General features: G+C 50.3%; 1 long non-coding RNA gene across 2 annotated transcripts in view; it reads right to left on the bottom strand.

Moving 5' to 3' along the window:
- Window positions 1–23,693, bottom strand: part of LOC132248462 (uncharacterized) — a 51,234-nt gene extending 27,541 nt beyond the window's left edge. For both annotated transcript variants that reach the window (XR_009459657.1, XR_009459659.1), the window contains exon 1: window positions 23,576–23,693. This is a non-coding gene — a long non-coding RNA (uncharacterized LOC132248462). The remainder of the gene's footprint in view (window positions 1–23,575) is intronic.
- Window positions 23,694–24,547: the final 854 nt, after the last annotated feature.

Here is a 24,547-nt window from a genome sequence, read left to right as displayed (position 1 = left end):
CGGTCTCACAAAGCTCTCCTTCACCAGGAAGCGGACCTGCCAAGTCCTGCCTCTCCATCGCTGCTTAGCAGAAGAGGGGTCAAAATATAAAAGCAGCATCACAGGACGCAGAGACAATATCCAGTTGTGTGCTTAAATGTATGAGACAGGACTCTGGGGTGGTCAAATCTGGCTCCTTTCCCCAGCACTTTTGGAAAGAAAGCTGGAGAAACAGCCCCTTTAAGAAAAGCACGGAGCATGGGCAGCAACCTAAGGGGTCGTTTCACATGGCCACGGGACACGAGACAAACGGAAGCCAGGCGCGGGAGCAAAAGAGAAACCCGGGCTTAATGGGAACTGTTGGAAAATGCAGCAACAAATGTTAGTTGTTTATCCTCCCCCCCCATAAAACCCCGACATGGAAATAATGAATGGCGCTCACAAATTAGTGACTAGAAATCACTTCACTCATAAAAAATGATTAGGCCAGAAACAGAGGCTTGGAGAGAAAAGGTGAAAAAAGCCAGAGGAACTCTTTTCTTTAGACAAATGTTTTTTACACTTAAATTAACGAGGGTCACGTCAGGGCATGGAAACAATATAACGGAGCAGAAAGAGGGGGTGGGGGAGGCATTCTTTGCCGGAGCAAGGAAGGGTGAATTGAAGTGGGATTTTGGTCAAAGAAGCCTCAAAAACGTGTCAGGACAGCCGCCTGGTTAGGCACAGGGGAGATAGGGAGAGTATTTGGGAAGCCAGAACGTGGCAGAGGAGGAGGAAGCGGAGGTATCGCAGTGCAAATTCGGCACCGGAGATACTTTGCTTTTGCAGGATCTCCCAGGAATGCAACCCCTCGGGGTTTCTTTTTTCCCCGAAACAGCTGGAGAGCGGCATGAATCAAAGCGCAGTAAAGACAGGTTCCTGACAACATCGAATGCTAGGCCCTTTGGGAGCATTTCCAGAAGGTGCTAAGTGATTTAGGAGCCCCAATCCTGTTATCTGGGGTATTCAGGTATCGAAATACCTTTGAGGATCTGGCCTCCCAGAGCCCAGCGGGTTGGCAGCACTTCAGCTCCTTCGCTGCCTCGCTCCGCTCCAAAAATCGGCTTCTGGCTCATAAGACACTGAGGCACGTTTGAAAGCGGTGCCCAGGTTAACCAGAAAACAAACTTCTCCCCCTTTTTCTTGCAGTTCATTTCTTAAACGACCATGAGGGTAATCACAAGGTGAAGAGCTGGGAGACCCCACTGTGCCATTCTGCTCCCTGCCACCGTCCCAGTGTGTGACCCTGGGCAAGTCACCCCTCTGCTCCCTGCCTCAGTTTCCCCAGTCTATGTGCCCATGTGGATCTTCAAGCCATACCCTGTGGCTTGAGGAGATTACACAGAGCCGAGCCCCGGGACAGGTGCTTGCAGGTGAGACCGTACTAGCGACAACGGTATTGCGAATTTGGCATTTAGAGGGAAATGGTGAGATCCAGACCTGTCCCCACGGGACTACGGACCCCAGTAGGAGGAGGACTGAGTAGTCTCCTATGAGAAAATGCCCTGGTGACTTGGCCGCCGGAGTTGTTTGAGTATAAGGGACAGGGAAGTGGGTTGCTTGTACCCGCACTCAGTGGCAAGTTTGCCATCCCCGTCCCGTTGCCCTTGGACAACCCAGTGGTCTCTGCCGTTCTCCGATCACGACGGGGCCTGAATCCCACCTCGAAAACCAAACAGAGGAGAAATGGCCGGGAGAAAGGGGGAAGGGCCCCGTGGTCATTTCATATTCCGGTCTTTTAATTACATCTCTTTCATCCTCTTCCTCCTCGTCTCCCCAGGGTCAAGCCCAGGGCACGGGAAATGCCGCTAAGGTGGGAACCGTCTCAAACTGCCTCTTGAGCAAATCTGCCCCATAATTTACTTTGCAACAGGTATTTATGGAGCAGCGGGGACTGGCATCTGGGCCTGAAAATGGGCCAGATTCCCATGGCATCCCACTGTGATTTTTCACAAGCTATAACCCTTCAGGGGAAGGGAGGGGAGGGGAGGGCAGGGGGGGAAGCCATCCAAACACTCTATTACCACAATATGCAATTAAAGCCAAAGGTGGAGACGGGTCCCCCGGCTGGTGCAGCCCTGCCGTGGCCTGTCTGGGCTGGATCTGGCCTTTTATATGCACTCGCAATTACCTTGAAAGCGCATTCTTTGGGGAAAATGAAAATTGCAAGCAGACCTCCCCGGCCCTCCGCGCTGTGCGGCTGGCTCGGAGCACGCGGCCTCGCCAGCGCCTGCCTACTGTACCCGGAGGCACAGCTGCCTCGGAGCCGGGCTCTAAATTAAAGCCAGGCTTCGCCTCTCGTTCTCATTGACAAACGATGTCTTTTGCCAACAGCTGCTAATAATGCTGCTAATAAACGTGAGCCAGGAAGGCATAAACTGAGGAGGCGGTGGTGGTAGGAGCTGCCCCCGCACATCCGCTCGGGACGTTACTGGCTCATTCAGGTATCCTACCCCAGAAGCTACCGGCTGGGCATGCGGGGTGAACAGCCAAGCTGCAAAGTGCTTGGCCCCTTGGCCGCTCTCACCCGTGCTGGAAGGCGGTTGTGCGGTGTCTGGATGTGCAGCTTGCGTCCCCGTGCTAAAGTGGGCACACAGCACGATTGCTAGGGATGAATTGACTCTGGAGGAGATTTCCCACTAGAGCAGTGTGTCCGCTGCACTTTCACCAGGGAGTGAAGCTGATTTACCGTGCAATAAAGGCGTTGTGTGTCTGCACCCCAAGTTTCCTCCACAGACTTGGGGAGGTCACTGGGTTTCATTGCTTCCTCACTTTCCCATCTCTGGTGTGCAATACCTGCTTCTGTTCTGCTCTCCTTCATCTGCTTCACACGGGAGCTCATCAGGGCACAGCCTGGTTTTCAGCTATTTTGTACAGCACCATGCACACTGCATGCTTGACCCTAGGGCCCTGGGTCATGGTGTATCACAAGGCACTTTTCAATCAATGCCATTACCCTTCCTCTTTTACAGACTAAGTAAAGGGTCCTGGGTCATGGTGTACCGCAAGGGACTTTCCAATCAATGCCATTACCCTTCCTCTTTTACAAACTGGGTAGAAAGGCATGAGATGGGGTAGAGCCAAATGCTTTTAGACTAACCCCTTAACGGGGGCACTGGGTGCCCACACGTCTCAAGCTGGGCACCCCCCAAAAAGGAGCTACTGTCCAAAGTGCTCTCCTAAGTGACTTGCTTGAAGTCACAGCAGGGGACAGAGACAGAGGTGGGGGGAGAACCCAGGTCTCTCACACCGATGCTGTCCCCGCGGGAGCCCATCTTGGCTGACCAAAGGACATTCAGATGTGAACGGTCACTGGTGACCAGGAGAAAACAGAGCAAATCCTTCAGAAAGCTTTCAAACCCAAGGACTGAGGAGAGCCTGCATCCTTTCATCCCATCACCCCAGGTGCCTCCATGCAATGAGGACTCAGATATAAGCCAGTCCAGAAAGGCGTGTCTTTCTCATTTCCCATCCTCTGGATGAACTTCTGCAAGGCCCCGCTCTCTGCCAGGGTGGCAGCTCTTTGGGGCAGGCATTACGCCGTGCAGTGTGTGCTCACAGTGCCCCGCACAGAGGAGTCAAAAGGCATTGCCACCAGACAAAGGAGCAGGCACACGGCCAGCACTTCATCCACCCTGTCCACAACTCCTGGGTCTCCAGCCTGTGTTTCCCTTGAAAGATCTCAACAAGTCCTTTCTTGATCATGCTGCATGGATGGAAATCAGCCGGGGGGGGGGGGTGTTAGTGACCCCCTAACCGAGATGCTAATGTAGTTTGAGAAGGACCTTGAAGCTTTGTCATCTTTTGAGTGCGTTTTCCTCTAGCACCGTCTTACAATCATGGACACTGAGGGTTGCAAAGGACTTCCAGAGGTCATATCTAGTCCACCCCCCTCCTCCAAACAGGACAGCCCCAACTCCATCATCCCAGCCAAGGCTTTGTCTACCCGGGTCTTCAAAACCTCCAAGGATGGAGACTGCACCACCTCTCTGGGCAGCCTGTTCCAGTGCTTTACTACTCTCCCAGTGAGAAAGTTTTTCCAACTATCCAACCTCAACTTCCCTTGCTGCAACTTGAGCCCATTGCTCCTTGTCCTGTCATCTGCCCCCACTGAGACCAGCCCAGCTCCTTCCTCTTCGCAGCCCCCCTGCAGGGAGTTGAAAGCTGCTATCAAATCATAAAATCATAGATTTCATAGATTTCATAGACATTCGGGCTGGAAGGGACCTCGGAAGATCATCGAGTCCAGCCCCCTGCCCAAAGGGCAGGAAGTCAGCTGGGGTCATAGGATCAAATCATAACAAAACGAGGGCTGGAAGGGAGCTCAGGGGGGTCATATCTAGTCCACCCCCCTGCTCCAAGCAGGACGAGGCCCAGCTACATCATCCCAGCCATGTTCAGACGGAGATCCGACGACTCTTCAAGCCCTGGGCATCTGGAGCCAACCTCAGGGTGAAACCCAGCTCTGCACATGCTGCTTTGCTGTCTGGTTTCCACAGCCTCGCTGTTCGTCCAGAGACAGCTCCTGCTTGGCAGGACATGGTTGATTCAGTGCTGCGGGCCGTGCGGGCTTCCCAGAAGCATATTCATCACCCGCCGTTAACCTTTGGAGGGCACACGGCAGCCCGGCACGGAGCGGTCCCCAGGCTTCTGCCCATTCCATTCGGATGAAGTCTCTTTATTATTGTTTTCTCAGTGGAGCAGGGTTTTCTCTCCATGCCATTTTTCCCATTCCTCTGGCATCTTGCACCAAACCACAGAATTTGAACTCCTGCTGGATTTTCATTCTCATTTCGGGAACAAAGGAGCTGCGATGACAACAAGAGAACCTCCCTCCTCCCGTCTGACACGGTGCCGGGTGCGTGTCTTGGGGAGGGGTCCTTCTCTGCATGGCTGTGTTGCTATCAGAGTTAAAATTAATCCCATCAGCATGGGTTTTTTGTGTGTGTATGTGGGGGTGGGGGGACATGTTCTGAAAATTTTCAATTTGCATTAAAAAAAAAAATCTATTTTAATTGCATTCACTTTCCATTTGTCAGCAAGAACATTTGTAGGACTGAAATTAGAAAATATTGTCCAAAACCCATTTTTTTTTTTTTTAAGGGATCCACTATCAATCCGGTGGCTGGGATAATCCCAGTTGAATCAGGGCCCATCATAATACAGCGCCTGCTCTGAGGCTGGGTATTTTTGCACGGAGGCTAAAGTGACCCGGGCTATCTGGAAGTGGACCCTACAGCCGGAGAGTCCCATCCCCGCACCCGAAGCACAAGTTCGTCCTCCCCCACCCTGTCCCCCATCAAGCAAACCCGCGCCTGTAACGTTACACTCAACCAATCAAAAGTAACCCAGCCAGCTCCGGTATCAAAAAAAAATCACATAATTGCAGGAATATTGGGTGAAACTATTTGGAGACTTAGTCGGGGGAAATGCAATTTGCAAGGAGAAGAGCTTCAATGTGCTGACTACACTATTCACAGCCAATTATTCACTTAGCTTCGGCATTTCTAGCCCTTGTTGCGGTGGATCCTTCTGCTTGGGCCTCCCCAGAAGGCTTTGGGAGAAAGAAATGAGAGATGTCTGTGGGTGCTGGGTGCGCTCGTCCTAACGAGGGTCCCAGAAATACGTGGACGTGGATGCTACTGTCATTGATGCAGCGACGCCCTCGTCCAAGCTCTCTGCAAGGGGATAAGAAGAAAAGACTCAGCTCTTCTTGTGGTATTTCCAAAGCCAGGAGGTTGCAACCCTTCCCGCTGCATCTGGATGAGCATCGCTGCGTCTGCCCCTGAGCACCACGGGCATAAAGAAAATGCACAGGCCATTTCTTCTCGCTGCTGGACACTCACACAATTGCAGAGCGCGATAGCAAAACCAAGCTGGCACGGCCCACGGATGGTCATATCTCATCCAGCCCCTCGCTCAAGGCAGGATGGGCCCTGTCTGAACCATCCCAGACACCCATGACAAACTGCCGAGGATGGAAACGTGCAGCGGGAGGATCTAGGATTTTGAGAAGGGGGTGCAGATAGTGAGGTGCATCCTCACATAGAAAACAACACCTATTTTTCTCCAGTGAAAAAGCAACCAGAAGCTTTACTGGGTGGAGATTTTGCACCCCATGGACGTTTTCCCATTGCATTGCGTGGGGCTCGGTGCAGAGAAACTGTGAAACGAATCAGCTTTGGGCCTTGTTTGCACGGCTCGTGTGTCGCACCCTGCTGCTGCACGCTGCTCCTTGTTCAAAGCTGAGTCCGTCCCCGCCCCTCTGGACTCGTACAGCGCCAGGCATGCCGGGCCCCTGCTCTGAGCAGACCTGCGGGCACGACCAGAACGAACGTGGTGGATAACCCCCAAGAACGAGGCGTTTGCCTATTCCCCCGTAGCAGCAGCAGCAGCGAGCCGTCTTTCCTGGACAGCAGGGCTCTCAGGCAATGACTATTTGATGGGCTGGTTTATTTTTGCTGCAACCACAAAGCCATCCGCCAACCCCTCCGTGCCGCCTTACTTTCCAGCTGGCTGGGCACATGCTGCAGTGCTGGTCCGGAGCCCCCGAGTGAAACAGCTCAATATGGGTTGCATCAAAGGAGCACGTAGAAGCCCCAAGCAAAACCGAGGTCTCCACTGTGCAAACAGCCTCAAAGTGCTTCTGTGACAGATAGATGAGGTGACCAAGGATACCAAGTGAGCCAGTGGCAGAGCTGGGATGAGACCCCCCCACCCCCAGTCTTTGCTGTTCTTCATTGTATGTCTCAGCTCTCCCCACACTGAGGGAGGCCTGGAGCAGGTCCCCACCTGGTCTGGAACTCATTTTTAGCTAGTTTTGGAGGGGTTTTTTTGCTATAAACCTGAAGCCTCAGCTTCCCTTAGGCTTTCCCCTCCAGTCTTACAGCCATCGCTCGGAGAGCAGCTTCAAAAACAGACCCAGGCAGCACCATGGTAAAGAGAGGCACAGTCACCAACCAGCACAGGGAGATGGCTTTGCAAAAGGTGGGGGAACAGCACTGTCCTACAGCAGGGGAAACTGAGTCACTGCCAAAGGCAGCTCCCTGCCAACAGGTGGGAGAAGAACCGGAGGAGTCTCCAGGCTCTATTAATCCTCCCCACCTCCGTAGGGGATAGAGCAGGGCTATTACTCCCAGCATCCAGCTGGGGAAGGGAAGCATCAATGGACTTGCACAAGGTCACACAAGGATGTCTGTGTCAGAGCAAGGACATCAGTGTCCCTCTGCTAAGTCCCAGGTTTGAATTCTAAGGGCTTGGGCCATACGTCCCATGGGTGGCACTATCCATCTTGCCCCCGGGTAGGCCAAGAGGTTGGACACCATGGCTGAAGTCCTGTCTGGAAGCCACGCAGACCTGAACCGACCCGAGTGACAGAGAGAGACCAGCATCGCATCTCTAATAGCCCCGTTGCAAAGAGACCAAAGAGTTAGGGATCAATACCACTGTTTTCTTCTCCTGCCCCGCATCCACGGCATGGATGGGCATGCTTACATTATGGACCTACCTGACACTATCTTTTTACAACAGCGTGTCGGGGCTAAATGGGGTTAATGATGTTTTAAACCCTGCTTGGGACTTGCCTCTACAAGGGAGAGGCCAATGGAAGATCTGCTCCAGAGAGACCTTGTTGGGTGCGTTTACATGTGCATTAACATGCTTTAGTTAATGCGCATTAAATCTAGTACCTCCATTGTGAGGTACTAGGAAAATGCACATTAGCCTGTCTTAATGTACATTAACTAGAGCACATGGTTTTTAAGTGATGCTTTAATGCACATTAAAATAAGTTAATGCACATTAAAGTGCACGTGTAGACATGGCCCTTCACAGCCAAACTGGGACCAGTTTCATTGGACTGGTCCAGACACGTGCCTGCCTACTGTATGGAAAATGCTATGGCAGGCGCTGGACTAAATTAGACAGGGATAAAAGCGTATAGTATACATATAGTATAAAAGCGTGGCCACATGAAAATGATACCCAAGGAAATGAGGGCTGAGGGACTTGCCATGGTCAGGCCAGATCAACTATAGTGGTTTCATCTGTCTGCTTTATCCCACAGTAGCATAAAAACAGAGAGACGTGGGATTGGAAGGGACCTGCAGAGGTTACATCTAGTCCAACCCCTGCCTGAGGCCCTGTCCAAACCAGCCCAGACAAACCATCATCTAAACTCTTCATATAATGAACATCGACCATGCCACAGCACCAGACATCACACCCAAACCTGCCCCAGGAAAAGCAGGGGACCATAGCAGCCAACATCTTGCTTCTATATAAAGTTGTTAATAGAGAGATCCCAGGCCAAGCCCGTGCCCCCATTACAGAGGAAAGTAACCCCCCAGCCATCCGGACCAAAGTGACCGGGGGAAAATGCCTTCCTGACCCCAATGCAGCTCAGTGGAGGGGAAATGGAGGAGAAATGGAGGAGAAACCTCAATTCCTTGGGGATACATCGTAGTTCAGCTTCACTCGCTGAAAACAGGAAGAGGTGATTGAAACACCGGCATACGCACCCGCCAGCAAATCCCTGCTCCTGCTCCCTAAGGAAGCATCTCTCCCTCAGAGCTTCAATCACTCTGAAAGTGGGTGAAGCCAGAGAGGAGCAAGGCCACCTTGTTGTGGAGTAAGAGCAGACACACATGGGCTCAACCAGGGATGGTCGCTGCGCTTTCCTGTTGCATCCTACCTGCCTCCGCAGGAGTTTCTAACCGTGGGGGCTGCTTCACTTCAGTGCAGATGAAATGGGTCCCCAGGTCACGAGATCTATTGCTGATTTTCCCCTAGGATCTGTATTGGCACTGGTTTAAACCACACGCTGCGGGCACTGTGCAAAAAAGGCAAGGTCTGGGCTGAGTCTTGGAGCTTGGGCCCGATGTTCTTCCCCCATTGGACCAAAGTTATACCATATTAAACCAATGTTATACCATGTTATATCACTGTTATTCCACGTTATCCCACTGTTATACCATGTTGTACAATGTTATTCCACTGTTATACCACTGAAATACCACTGAAATACCACTGTTATACCATGTTATACAATGTTATACCACTGTTATACTATGTTGTACAATGTTATTCCACTGTTATACCACTGTAATACCACTATTATACCACGTTATACAATGTTATAACACTATCATACCACTGTTATACCATGTTATACCACTGTTATACCACATTATACCACTGTTATACCACTGTTATACCATGTTATACAATGTTATACCACTATCATACCACTGTAATACCACATTATACCACTGTTATACCACTATCATACCACTGTTATACCACATTATACCACTGTTATACCACGTTATACCATGTTATACAATGTTATACCACTGTTATACCACTGTTATACTATGTTGTACAATGTTATTCCACTGTTATACCACTGTAATACCACTATTATACCATGTTATACAATGTTATAACACTATCATACCCATGTTATACCATGTTATACCACTGTTATACCACATTATACCACTGTTATACCACTGTTATACCATGTTATACAATGTTATACCACTATCATACACTGTAATACCACATTATACCACTGTTATACCACTATCATACCACTGTTATACCATGTTATACCACTGTTATACCACATTATACCACTGTTATACCACGTTATACCATGTTATACAATGTTATACCACTAATACCACTGTTATACCACTGTTATACCACCGTTAAAGCAATGTTATACCAATGTTATTCCAATGTTATACCAATGTTATACCAAAGTTATACCATGGCAATCAGCCTCTAATCCATGCACTCTCTGCCATGCCTGGAGCGCCGTGTAAAGCCAGCTTGGGTCCATGGTAGCTAGTCAGCCCTGCTACTGGCAGCACTGGGAGCAACCTGCAAAACCCCACTGGAGAAGCTGGGCAAAAAGAGGCAGCTGTGTGTGGAGGCCTGTGCTGCTCCCAGGGGCCAAGCTAGGCAGCTTACTGCTAGCTCAGTGTGGACAGCCCCAGCAGACCAGACCTACCCCACGCAGCTGAGCAATTAAAGGAATGAGAGCAAGAAGGGAAGCAGAGGCGGCGGGGGAAATGCAAGGGAACATGTCCCTTTGGAAGATCAGGGGTCAGTGCAGTCAAGTCCAGGAGCACCCAGCTAAGCAAGGAGCCTGCACCTGAGACAGGTGAGGTGCCAGGACCCACTGGGGCCTGCCATGCAGTTCCCCCAAAAGCCTAGCCCTGGATTACCTCGCTCGTGCTGACTTGCTGGAGGAAAGCAGAGCTGGAGACAGAGGCAATAAAGGCTACGAGCCCAGCCTCCAAGACTAGAAATCACTTCTCGTTTGATTGGAAGCCACGAGCATCTTGTAAAGCATTATTGGAAAAGCCCCGTGTTTGTACACCCCAGGGGATTTGTTGAAGACTGTGGGCCATAACGTCTTCAGCAATCCCTCACCGAAAAGGATGATCGTCTTCCATGATTGCCTTATCCAGGGGTCCGAAGAAAGCCGATGAGGCCAATGCAGGATCAACAGCCTCTGTTGCGAGGGCCATATAAAGTGTTCAGAGCAGCAGGACTGGGCACTGGGACATGTATATCTGGGTTATTCTGCATCTTCAATGGGTTGCTGAATGCCCAGGCATGTCGAGGCTCCGACATTGAGGAAGATGGGGCATGGCCTCAGCCGCTTTTGCACCACCGGTGAAAGAGGCATGGGTTGCAACAGAGAGCAAGGTGCATCTCCTTGGAGCTGGATTTCTTGATGCATTGCTGCAATTAATCCCACAGCACGTCCTACCCCATTTTGTTTTCAGGGTCACTGCAGACTTACAGAGGACACACACATACACACATGTGCACGCGCACACACACACACACACACACACACACACAATGCACTCGTGCTGTCTCGTGCTCTTTTCTTTAAACTAACCAAGAGCTATTTAGGCATTGAGTTTCTGGTCACACTCGGCATGAAAAGAATCTGACGCCTGTTTTCTGGAGCAATACTTACGTGCCTGAGGATTTTCCATGTGCTTTACAGGCTTCGCCGCCCTCAAACCCCCTCCTCTTTTAATGCTCCTGTTCTTTCTGAGTGTGACGATCCCACTGAAAAAGGGTAAGCAGAGGTAGCAGAGCCTGCTTGAGTTTGCAAAGAGGCTGAAACAGTATCAAGGGGTGCAAATTCTCCCCTCTAGCTCAATGCAACAGTGACGCAGAAACCTAATGGAGAGTGAAGGCAGTGCTTAACTGTTTTACTGCTAATGGCTTCAGCAAGAAAATCCAAGCCAATGGGCCTCCCCGATGACCTCTACCCTGCTCTCACCCGTCTCCAAAGGCCAGACACCCTTGGCTCCCCAGCCCTGCTATCCCAATAACACTAATGAAGCATTTCCACATTTCAAAGTAAAACTCATGTCCTACAGAGCACATCCAAACCCCTGGAGGTGCAAAAGAAGAAGCAGGAAATGCCATACTATGTCAAGCAACAGCTGATGGTCAGAGGACCTTCCACATTTATTTGAATCCTTCTTATCTGAAAATGCTACAACAGTGAATTTTCCCTTCAGAGGTTGGGGGGGACAGGACCAAAGGCCTGATGGCAGTGAAATGCCCAGGGATTGTATGTATGTGGTCGCTGCTCTCTTCTGTGCTATGGTGCATCAAAGGACTGGTAGGGATAAAGCAGGTGAGCAAAAAACCTTCTTGCAAGGAAAGAAAAATCACAGAGAAGCATTGAGTGTCTGGGAAAGATGGGATTGGGTTTGCCTCCGAAAGTGCCCTGGTTCCTTAGGTAGCATCAGAGCGATGTTGTAGCAGTGATGGTCCAGAGATAGAGCCCTAGACAATGAGGGTGTGAAGGGAGGTCACATCTAGTGCAACCCCCTGCCCCAAGTAGGACCAGCCCCAACTCCATCGTCCCAGCCAGGGCTTTGTCTACCTGGGGCTTAAACATCTCCAAGGATAGAGACTGCACCACCTCTCTGGAGAACCTGGTCCAGTGCTTCACTACCCTCCTTATGAAAAAGTTTTTCCTAATATCCAACCTCAACTTCCCTTGCTGCAGCTGGAGCCCATTGCTCCTTGTCCTGCCATCTGTCCCCCCTGAGAACAGCCCGGCTCCATCCTCTTTGCAGCCCCCCTGCAGGGAGGTGAAGGCTGCTATTCAATCTCCCTCCGTCTTCTCTTCTGCACACTGAATCAGCCCAGTTCCCACAGCCTCTACTCTCCTCCCCAACCAAGACCTTATGGAGGATGTCTTGCATTTGAAAGCTTGTCTAACTTTATCCCCAGCTACACCATTGATGCAAGAAAAGAGATCACCCTAAGAAATCCTGTTCCTTAGGTGAATTCATTCAAGAAGCCCCAGTGGCAAGTACAGGCGCCTGCCCACTCCATCCACAGAGACAGGGAAGCCTACCCCACCACTGTCCCCTGCATCAGGTGCAACCCAAAAGACACCCCACTGACATAATTATGTCCACTCTGAGGCCCCTTAGCCTTAAAACATCCTAGAAGAAGCAGGGAAGGCCTAGGCAGGTAGCTGGGAAGCTGAGGGCAGGTCTACACATTCATGAATGCACTCTAGTTAATGCGCATTAAGTGTAGTACTTGGTTAATCAAGTACTAATTCAATGCTCAGTAATTTGCAGACGGATTTTTTTTCACGCTTACTGCGCAGTAGCCTAATAACACTGGAGGGTACTGTATTAACACGGTTTTTGACCGGCATGCTACTGCGCTGGGTTATTAGGCTACTGCGCAGTAAGTGTCTCGTGTAGACGTGCTCTGAGAGTAGCAACACACGGATTTCAGTCTGCAGCCCGGAGATGAAGCACGAAGCGGGAACCGCGGCAAGGACAACTCCGCGGCCCCCCTCCTTTCCCCCCTCCAGACCCCTGAGGCCGACAGTAGCTTTCCTGACCTCATCAGCCTGACAAGGTTAACAAGGCAATATTGACCTAGTAGCCTTTCACATGTAATTAGCTTGCAGTTTCACGTTACATGCGGTCGGGCTGTTTTATTTGAGGAAAATCTGACTTGCTGTTCCCACATTTGGTTTGCAAAGTGTGTGCGAGGAGAAATGTAAGCCGGGAGGGGGGAGAAGTAGAAGCCCTCGCTTTTTCTTTCTCTCTCTCCCCCTCTTTCATCCACTCTTCATTACAGAGGTCCCGGCAAGGCGGCTGAATGGAACATTCCCCCATGTGCTGAACCAGCTCCGCCAAAATTCGGAGCGTCCCTGCCACGGCCGAGGCCAAAGTAAATGTCCCGCGGCCATCGATATGATTATTATTATTAGTCTCAGTTAGCGCGCTGGATGGAAATGATTAACAAGTTTAAAAAATTCTCAAGATCAGGGTTTTGTTTCGGGTTTTTTCTGGGACAAAATACATATATAGAACGAGAGAAATGTAACTTGAACTCCCCGCTGGTTGGAGATGGCACAGGGGGACTTGGGAAAAGCTATTTATTCCCTCCGCTGACCAGACAGAAGCAAGGCAGGCGGCGAGAAGGCGCTCAACTTGGAAGCTGGAGATTGACATGGTTGGCAACACGCGTGCGCGCTCGTCATTCATCCCTTGGATGGGGGGCTCCGGGATCAAAGCCAGGCCCTGCTACAGGGCAAATCATTGGGTCTCTCTGCTCTGGGTTTTCCCCGGTCTAAAACAGGGGCGATCATTAGGATTGTGCAAGTAATGGACTTTTCCACTCTCCAGCAGTTCCAAAAACAACGAAGCAGCATTTGTTCAACTCAGAAATGAGTTGTTTGAGGTCCACGTTGAGCTTTTCTCTTCTTTTTTTTTTCCCTCCCTGACTATTTAAATGAATTTCAAAATGAGACGTCAGGTTGCGTCGGGCCGGAAAGATGCTTTGTTACAGGGAAACGTAAAACAGAACATGGCCGCTTTTTTTTCAAAAAGTTTCTTTCCTTTTTTTTTGGTTGTTCCTGGTGTCTATTTTTAGGCCGAATGATGGGGAAAAACCGTAGCAAAGGTGAAAAGTGTTGCAATGTTGGCATACCTTCTTTTTACACGCACACACACATACACACACACACAGCTCCACCATTTGACCTACCAAAAAAGATCTGGTCCGCCCTGAATCATATCCAGGCACTTCATGGAAAATGCGAACACCTACTCCATAAATGGAGAAGCAAAGAGAGTCCGGGTTGTTATTGTGGCAGCCAAATTGTGAATGATTGCCCAATTAGATCATTTAAAGGTGATCTAAAGTCAACCTATGCAGCTTCCCTGGAAGCAGTCAAATGGTTATCAAATTTACATATTAATCTATGAATGTTGTAATCCTAAAATGTCACACATGCACACACACACACATACACACACAGAGTCTATGTTGGAAACGATTGCCCAGCTCTGGTCATACTGTTGCCCTACCCCGCAGGGGTACGGTGAGGATTCACTTAGGTATGAACCCCAGCAGACAGATGTTATAGGACTTACCCCAAAAAGAAGATAGCTTTGCTGCTAGCACACATTTTGCATTCAAAGCTGAGCCTCTTCGAAGATCTGCAGGACAAACCCAATGGCTAGAACATAGCCCCAGTGACTGAGTCTTGGGGAGTGACAAGAAGGTCCCTTGGGATGGCCACCTGCATAGGATTGAGGGTAGCAGGGCTCTATTCTTAGAGGTGGCATTTGACCTGCCATATAAGCTTGGAAAAGTCACTTAGCATCATGATGCCATAAATTACCCATAATGGTACCTGTCTCACTTTCCAAAGTGCTTGTAGATCATTGGTGGAACAGCACTAGGCCCCCTTAATCCTAAGACATCTAAAATCACAGACAAGGAGGGCTGGAAGGGAGCTCTGGAGGTCACATCTAGTCAACCCCCCTGCTCCAAGCAGGACCAGCCCCAGCTACATCATCCCAGCCGAGGCTCTGGGATGATATAGTTGGAGCTGGTCCCATTTTATCCAAAAGATGCCTGATCATTAGGATCTATGGCTACTTCTTCACTGTTCAGGCATGCTGAGTAGGAAGCATGCAGTGATATAGTCTCTTCCCTGAAAAACTTCGCACCTCAGCCTAAACCTGGAGACAATGAATGGAAACAGCCAGGGAGTAGGGTGAGCAGAGGGTAATAGAGAGACATCACCAGTCTGCATGGAAGATGGCAATTAGACCCAACTGTCTGCTGCCCATCTTTAAAGAATCTGGAGCCTTTTAAAAAGGATGCAATGGCTAAGGAAAAGCCCCGTAGAGTCATGGAAGCAGGGAATTAAGAAAACTAGCAAGCCACCTCGCATCTGTGCAATGGTAAGACTAGATGACCCCTTCCAACACTGTGATCTTGTGGTTCCAGTTCATTTTTCTACTATGAAAGGGATGCCCAACCCCTGAAATTGTTCCTTCTGCAAGGACGATAGGTGTATACCACATAACAAACTAGCTGGAGAAGGTGAATCAGGAACAGCTACACCTGCCCCTTCACACAAGAAGAGGTGAAAAAGAAGACACAGACAATTAGAAACCCATTCAAGAGAGAGAGAGACGTTTGTCATAGCGTATTTTAAATCAGATCTGACTGTTGATGACACTAGCACGGGAGCAGATAAACATGCAACTATCCTGTAGTAGTTCACATAATAAGCAGCTATTATGCTGCATCCTTGCTAGGCAGTGGGGGAGACGGTTGTCTTTACCAAACAGCTCTCATGGGATGGATGTAGATGGACAAAACCTAACCCAGTGCAGTTTCTCCCAGTAGAGGGTCGGTGCAATTTCTCCCAGTAGAGGGTCGGTGCAGTTTCTCCCAGTAGAGGGTCGGTGCAGTTTCTCCCAGTAGAGGGTCGGTGCAGTTTCTCCCAGTAGAGGGTCGGTGCAGTTTCTCCCAGTAGAGCTTTACCCCTGATTCTTTCAAGGTTAATTTGCCACCAGAACTGGCTGACTTATCCCAGCTGGGAGAGATGCAACACCTGTGTGCTACCTTTCAACACCAGTAGGATGCTGACTGCAACACTGGTAGGATGCTGCCGTGTTTCCAATCCCAAAGTGTTTTGCCTCTCCTGTCCTGACATGCATCCAAGAGTCAACAACGGGTGCAGCCTGCAACTGCTTGTGGTGACTGAAAGGACAGAAATGTCATTGTGGACTGTTGCATTTGTCTAGATCTCTTTCTACAGCAGTGCAATAAGCAAGGAAGGATAAAACCACAGAACTTCAGAGTTGCCTTATGGGGCTAGGCCCAGGCCCAGAAAGCCCTGAGGCCTGTCTCTCACAGAGGCACAGAGTGGATGCTGAGGAGAAGAGCATGGCAGGTCCATGCCCTGCCCCTTTCCTCTGCACCTTCCGGCATTCAGAAGCCCAGGAAAGCTTCATGTGGAGGTTGCAGCCCTAGGTATTGCATTTAATACCCACTGATAGGCCGATCCTCTATGAATGTGTCCAATCTCCCTCTGACCTGGGTAAATTGTCAGCCTCTGCAATATCCTGTGGTCACGAGTTCCACAAGCTCATCACACCCTGTGTGATAAAAAACATTGCTAATTACTAGGTACGCTGGCATTGTCATCCCCCAGGGTCATCATTTAGGTCCCAAAATGTGAACCCAATGGGCTGTTCTGGTTTATTCTGGTTATTCTGGTTTCACAAGAACTCATTGGATTGCCACTGTGAGCAATTCATCCCCTTTCCCTGTTCTGTTGTAACCTCCAGAGGCTGCAACAGAGACAAGGGCTCATCAGATTAGGATGATTCTTGCCCCGTACCAGCCCAAGCCGCCAGTACACTTTGCTAGTCATCACTGGGTGATGGACAGCTCATACAAGCCATTTCAGTCTATGGGACCGTGACTGCTCATGAGGTAGGTCGGAGCCCCCTAAGTAACAGGATCTTGCCTTCGTTCCCAACTTGAGATCCATCTATTTTAAGCAGGATGGTGAAACACAAGGAACAGTCTTCAGCAGTCCCTTGATTAGAGAATAATCTCTACCACGGCTCCTGGATGGGTCTTGAGGTGATTTAAGAGTCCAATCCTGGAGCCAAAGATCCATCTGCAGAAATTGTAGGTCTTTCCACAAGGGGAGAGTAGGTTGCCTCTCTTCTCAGACAACCACCAGCCCCAAAATATCTGTGCAATCCCACCATTTGTGTAACGACTTATAATCAGGAAATTAAATGGCATAGAAACAGGACCAGCTTGGAAGTGGAGTGAATGCATATCACCATTGCTCTACTGCACTATTGCACCATTGCACTATTCCATGCTCCACTGAATGTTACTAACCCAGCTCACTTTGGTGGTGGCATGATACACACACACATACCCCAGAAGGGTAAAGAGGATTTGAACCCATAATCTGCAGCCTTCCAACTGGAGGAGCAAACTCAGTTAGCAACCAGCAACAGTAGGTTGCTATCGTTGGCACAGAGTAATCGTAGGATTATGTGCCTATGCTGAGCACACATTGTGCCGCAACTTGAAATGGTTTGCATGTCACAAGTGCATTGCATAGAGAGCTACAATCTGGATTCCCTCCCTGCAATGACAAAAGGAGGTCTCCAGCGTGGCAGCTAGAGATGCAAGCCAGATACCAAAGCTTCTTCAGCCAGTGAAGGACCTCTCAAGAGAAGATGAGGCTAATCTGGTGTTTGATCATGTCTAGACGACCCTACGGAAACTTCTCCTGCTTTCTGTGGTGTTAAAGGTAGTGGGGAAAGGATGCTGCCTATGTCCCTACCTTGTGGCATTGGTTGTAGAAACTGCTGCTTCCTCACCAGGCTAACTCAATGACTTCTAGGCTTGGGTAGACCTTTGACCTGACTTTTTTCTTTGACAACCCCTTTCCACCCCACCAAGACCGACACTCACATCAGACCTGGCTTTGTCAAGGCACAAGTGACCCAGCGACCATTTCTAGCTAGTTACATGCAGTACAACCTGGATCACTCATGGGATCATAGGAAAGCTGAGCTGGAAGGAACCTCATACAGTCACATCTAGTCCATCCCCCTGCTCAAGGCAGGATGAGCCGTCCCAGCCAAGGGTCTGTGCAACGTTGGCTGGGGATGGAGACTCCATCACTTCTCCAGGTGCCTGTTCCAGTGCAGGACCAAGGGCCTTGTGACCCACCAAGTTGCATGGTCAAGGATGATCCATGCAGCAGTTTGCATTAGCTGGAGCACTGCAGTGACTCCAAGCAGCCGTGCATGACCCCAGCTCATTCACAAACTCCCCTCTTTGCAAGGGCGGTGGAGACCATGAACTATCCGGGATCTCCTGCATACCACACCCTTCTCTGTTTCCCTTGCCAAAGCACCTAAGCACGGAGCAGCCCTGCTGCCTGGGGCTTTCCCCCTTAGCGGCACTGCTGTCTTTCCAGTCCCAAGCATTTAGAAATTATATGAGTCAGGGCCTCCAAAATGTACGAGATTTGTAAAAGAAAAACAATTAGGAGCAAGCTCTTTTTCTTGGCCTGATTTGGGAGTCTTTGGGTTTCATGTCCCCTGCCCCCTCCCATGGAGATTAAACATGTTTTTACTTGTAAGTGAAACCGGACGCCTCTCCCACAATCACATGACTCCGGGCGCTGGGGCTTGTAATACCCACCAGCAAATATCCCCAGGGCCTTGTTGGCACGTCATTCAGCTGCTTTCACTTTCTCTTTGCAGCTGCTCCGCAGTTGGACCAGGAGGCTGCAAAAGGCCGCTGGGAACAGAAGCAAAATTCATTCTCTTTTTGTTTTTAAATCTATTTTCTTCAGGGGTGGGGGATGCACGAAAACGGATCCGTTCTTCTTCGACCAGGGAGCAGCTAATGAGAAACAGCAGCCCTGCTTCTCGGACAGAGTCGAGGCCGAGCTGGAGGGAAAGGGGATCGTCAGCATCCCTCCTGCATGGGAAGTGCAAGACCGGACGATGCACCGGGCCTTTTCCATCTCTGCCCCCAAGCCCCTCAACCCCACTGCTGCTTCTTGCCTCGTCCCAGATTTCAAGGCCTGGCATTATACATGATGCAGGACATGGCTTAGAAGCATTTAGCAGCAGTGCATCCCCGGCTCTCTCCTGCCCCAGCTGAAAACCCCATTAAAACCTTGGCACAGAAGCCGCTTAACCCCACTGAGAAAGCTCTATCTTGGGTGGTATCGGCCTCTTTTGTCCCCCTCCAGCAGCCTTTTGTTCCTCCTTGCAGTAGCCGGCAGCTCCTAAGGAGCACAAAGCGCCTCCGAACAGCAGGCCCCATCTGTGCGAGCCATCCCAGAGATGCACGTGCATGTGCGTGCATGCGTGCGCATGCGCACAGCTTTTGCATGGATGAAAGTAATGATCATACATTTCCCCCTCTTCATTAGGGAGTTTTATTGTTATTGTAAAACCCACCAGGGCACTTCCCCCTCCTCCCCGCCCCGACTTTCCCTTTCAGCCCGGCGAGCGCGGCTGGCACGGGCTCAGCACAATCAGCGAGCTAATAAAGGCGCGCGGCGCTGATCTCCATTCATGCATTAACTTGGCATAACATTTATATAAACCCAGACCTGACTTCCATTACCCCAAATCCCCAATCAGAGCAACTAGCCTCCTATCACAGCAATTAGTCCTTTGTCCAAGTTGGCAGCAATCTCCCCGTCAAGGTCTGGATGATTTACGGCGCTGGAATCGAGGGGCGGAGGGGCCAGGAAAGGCCCTTTGCTGCAAAACGGTTTAACCCACGCGGCGCCTCTCTGCCTACGGCTCACCGCTGATGGACTCCAAGCTCAGGCCCGGCACATTTGGGGCATTTTCCTATAGGCGCAGACTGCCAAGCATCAGAATAGTTCAGCAAATGCTCTTCATCCTCCCTCCACACCCCCTGAAGCTGCCCCGGCTGCTGCCTCAGTTTCCCGGCGCCAATGGGCACTTTCGTCGCTTCTTGCCCCGCTCAAACCCTCTTCTCAAAACCGGCTGGGCCATAGCTCCAGGCTATGGTCGCTCATCACCCTGCACCCCTGGGCCTTGCACATCCATCTCCCAGGCCCTGTGTCGGTGATCGGTGAAGAGTTACGTATCCCCCTTCTCCTTCCAGCCTCACAAAACTACATTACAAGCATGCCTTAAATATGGGGTCTGGTGCTTGCTACTACACACACACGTCTATAATTTCCCAGCTCCCTTGGAGACCCACAGGCCTGCTCAAGAAGAGCCAGACCTCAAAACTGTGCTGCCTCTGTGCTCCCCCCACAGTGTATTATATCCCCATGCACAGACATTAAATACACCTGGGAAAGCCTGTTCTCAGCAGGTATAGTCCCCATTAGCAATCCCAGGAGCAGTAGCAACCCCAGTAGAATAACCCAGTACCAACCCCAGTAGCACCAACCCATGGCCAGATCCTCAGCTGGTCTACACTGGAATAACCTCATTGAAATCTGCTTGCATAGACATCAGCCCTTGATGTCCACAAGAGACAGGCCTGAAGTGCAGCCTTCAACCATCGAGATTAGCAGCTGGATTTGAACCCACCAGACCAGACTGCTACTACCTGGACTGCAGAAACAAGCTCTACTGGCTGCTACTACAGAGAAACACGAAACACATTTTACAGACCAGATACCCAAGGTGCCTACATGGCCTCAGCAATGAAGCACCTTCCAGGAGGTTGTAAGGGTGAATTGGCTAGAGCTTATTCATGCAAATTATTTGGTTTGATAAATTAGTCATGCAAATTAAATTGCATGAATAATCTATTTGTCCAAAATGCAAGTTTGCCCCAAAAATGGGGGGTGGCGGAGGGGATTGTAAAAATTGCAATTTCTTGATATTCCTGAAGCAAAAGGTTTCAAATTTTCATTTAAATAAGATGCAGTCCTTTGGAAATTTGGCAAAGTTCATTTTCCAGAAGGGTTGAAAACCTCCAAAAATGAAATGGAGCTTTTGGCTTCAGGTTGAAACAAGATTTTTTAATTGGTCCTAAATGATGGTGCTGCTAGGAGAGCGTGCTTTGCATGATCCTCTTCCTTGGATCGATCGCTCCGGTGCATTTTAACAAACCACTTTTGTCCTTGCAATGGTGTCGGTGGGATCGATTTGAGGATGATCTCTACCCCGCGGCTCCTGGATGGGTTTTGAGGTGACTTAAAGAATCCGATCCTGGAGCCACAGATCCGCCCGCAGACGTTGCAGGTCTCGCTGCAGCAGAGCGCAGGCAGCAGGCTGGGACGGCTCTCCTTTTCCATCCTTTGCTTTCTTTTCCTTGCTTTGAGGGCAAAACAACGTACCTGAAAATGGGCTGCTGCTTGGTTGAGATGGTGGCACCATTGGAGCCGGCCGGCAGCCAGTTCCTCTCAACTCTTGACATCAAGCAGCAGCTTCAGCGAGGATGCTGGCGTTTGCACAGCGATCTTCCCATTGTCCTAATAGCAGGATGGTGACAGCCCTCAGCCCCTCGTGGTACCCATGGCAGGTCAGGGTGATCTCCATGTTTGGGGCAAGGTGCCTGGCAGATGTGCAGTTTTACTTATAACCAAGACCAGCACTTGTATCGGATGGTTTAGACAGAGCAGAACCTGCCTTGGGCAGCAGGTTGGACTAGATGTGGCCCCCCACCGAGGGCCCTGCCGGCCCAGCTGTTCAAGGATCCTATGACTGATTGTACACAACATCACTGCCTTCACGTGAAACCCAAATGTAACGTGCATGATTCCAGAAAAGTGCCGTCACCCCCATCCTGCACAGATGGCAACCGGGGCACAAAGAGACTACCGTGATTCATTGGAAGCAAATTGATTTTTAAAAATGGCTTTTGAATCACATCAAAGACATTTTTTCAGGTTTCCTGCAAAAAAAAAAAAATCCTTGGAGCTATTTTTCTTTTGGTTTGTTGCTGCGGTTGGTCAGCTAGGAGCAAAGAAGGGCGGGGAAAAGAAGAGAAAAAACCCCCAAACCTGTAAATATTTTATTCCATTATAAGTTGAAACAAAATTAATGTCTGTACATCATTTCATTGAACAATGAAGCATGTCTGTAAATGGTTTTGAAGCAGCTGGGTGTTTTGTTTTTTTTATTTCCTTTCCAATGGTGGAAGGAAATTGCACCGTCTTTGCTCACCAGCACCGGTGTCTGCATGTCCTAGAGCCCTTTCGAGCATCTTTCCCATTTGAATTCAAATGCATTAAAGCCCCAAATGCAGGGATCTTCAATCAGCTGGCAGCCCACGTTCCCTGCCAGAGCTGCGACGCTGGTCCAACTAGCAAACACGGGCTAACACCGCTGCTACTCCGGTCCCCTTTCCTGTTCCTGACTGCCGGCAAATCACATCCCCAGCCAGGGGTGAATCCCCTTTCCACTGTGTAGCTCAAAAGCTTTCAGCACTGATTCCCCACTTTCCCGGACACCTGGGTCCTGTATGGAGTGTGGGCTGTGGCAGGAGCAGCTGCGGACATTATTGAGTCCCTGAAGCAGGTAAGACTCCTCGCTCCCAGATTTGGCTCTCCCTCCCCTCCAGTGCTCAACAGCACGTCCCCTCCCTCCCCTCCCATCCCGTTCTTCCTCTGCAGCAGGCACAAATCCTGCTAATTACACCTCCGGGTGCAGGAAGGGGGGAAGTGCTGCTAGGAGTCGGCAGCGTTCACATTGGCTATGCATGGGTTGCGGCTCTTGTGCCCCCCACTTTCAAAATACCAGATCCGCCCACATCTCCAGCAGCCACCAAAATCCACAAATGCACCCATGGGAAGAAGGTGGGCTGGGTGGCAGTGGCAATAGCCCCTGGGTGCTGGCTGCACCAGTGTAGCATCCCAGGCAGCCCCAGTATGACACGCCACAGACCGGATCCAGCCAGTGGGCCAGACATTTGATATCTTTCCCTGGTGGGATTCAGGAAGGCTCAGGCGCGTCACCATTCCTGTACCGCTAATTCGAGGAAGTGCAAGGGGCTGCATGGGGATGTCTTGTTGTCATGACCATCATTGCCAGTAGGTTGTTCAAAGAAGCTGGTTTTGCCAGACTCCTGATAGGTGAGCATGACCTGGATTTCCTTACTGTCCCCTGCAAGCTCGTTGCATGGCAGGATACGCTCCTTAATGACCTCACAAGGCCCGTTAATGGTCAGCATGGTCCTTGGATGAAAGATGCACTCTTAGGTAATAGTTACTAGGAACACAGGACTGCGAGGCACCTCCTGGAGCATCAGAGCCGCCCCCCTGCTACCGTAAGCACCGAGGACCTATATATAACCCCCTTCAGACGCTGCTCAAGGTCTATCATAAGAATGAGCTACACCGGTGGTTTTCAACCTTCTTTCATTTGTGGACCCCTAAAAAATTTCGAAGGGAGGTGAGGACCCCTTTGAACGGTAAGTGTGGGTGTTCACATACTTTTGATTGAGCGTAGTCGTCTTAGGCATAATCGGTGGACCCCCAGGGGACCCCCGGACCACAGGTTGAAAACTACTGGTCTCAGCCATCTGCCTTCATGACTCCGACAGGGAAACTGCTCCAGGATCTCACCATGCTGATGACTGCTGTAACTATATTAAGGATCTGCATGCCTATTAGCTACCGTGCTCCAGACACCGTTCCCCGGCTAAGTGAAAAAACACGCCCCGCACTGCACCGATTATTTACCCTTCAGCCAGGGACTCTGGATTCTCCATCATTTCGAGGTGACGAAGAGGCTGATTTAGCTGCAAAGGGCGCGCTATATCTCAGAGGGGAGGAGGAAAGCTGGTTTGATAGATGAGCTGATGGTTTTCCATCTCGAGACCTGGCTAGCCCGGGGTTTGGTTTGATAATGTTCATTGCCCGGCGACCCGTATATAAAAATAAACGGTTGGGTTTTAACAAGCTGTTACCAAAGAAAGTAGGACGTTAATCGTCTCCAGCCCTTCGAGCTGGCCCCCTGCATTTTAATCGCGTGCAGACCTCGTTGAATTAAACAGTCCCATATTTTCCAGTTAGCTGGGGCCATGTTGTAAAGGGGTTTCCTACCGACAACCCCTTCCCACTCTCCCCTAGGGTCTGTGAGTAGACCCCTCTTGATGCCACTCTTGTGCTGGGACCATCTCAGGCAAGGGAGAACTTCACCCAGGGATCACAAAAGCAATTGCATATGAATGATTATCATCACGACACAGAGACAGTGGGCTTTGGGCAACTCATTGCTCACAGGGCCACGTGATGTGCCACCCACCCCCTGCTCCGTCCTCTCAGCTACGTGGTCTGGTGCCCCAAGCACTGGAAGACATCACCACCCACCGCCCCTTGATCCTTTCAAATTTAGCATTGAGCTCCGGGGCTAAATCAGAGATTAAAATGTCCAAGTGACTTTGGAGTCCATGTCCCCTCTGAAACCATGTCTCCAGCTCGCATGTGTGCAGGTCCCTTGATAACGTCCCCCCGTGTTTCCAGCTTGCCCCTGGCTCCTGCCCCGTTGGTTTCTTGGGCTCTGGATTTGCTGCCCCCGGTCCCCAACCCCTGGATTTGTCCCATTTCCACTCCAGACCAAACCCGCCGCAGGGAAAGAAGAGCTCCCCATATCCAGCCCGAAATGGGGGAAGCAATTCAGGGATGACTGATGTGTGGTCATGACCCCACAAG

Source organism: Alligator mississippiensis, chromosome 2 (assembly GCF_030867095.1).
Source record: "Alligator mississippiensis isolate rAllMis1 chromosome 2, rAllMis1, whole genome shotgun sequence".
Classification (NCBI taxonomy): Eukaryota; Metazoa; Chordata; order Crocodylia; family Alligatoridae; genus Alligator; species Alligator mississippiensis.
Note: the sequence above shows the minus strand (reverse complement) of the source record. Positions and strands in the feature narration are given on the sequence as shown.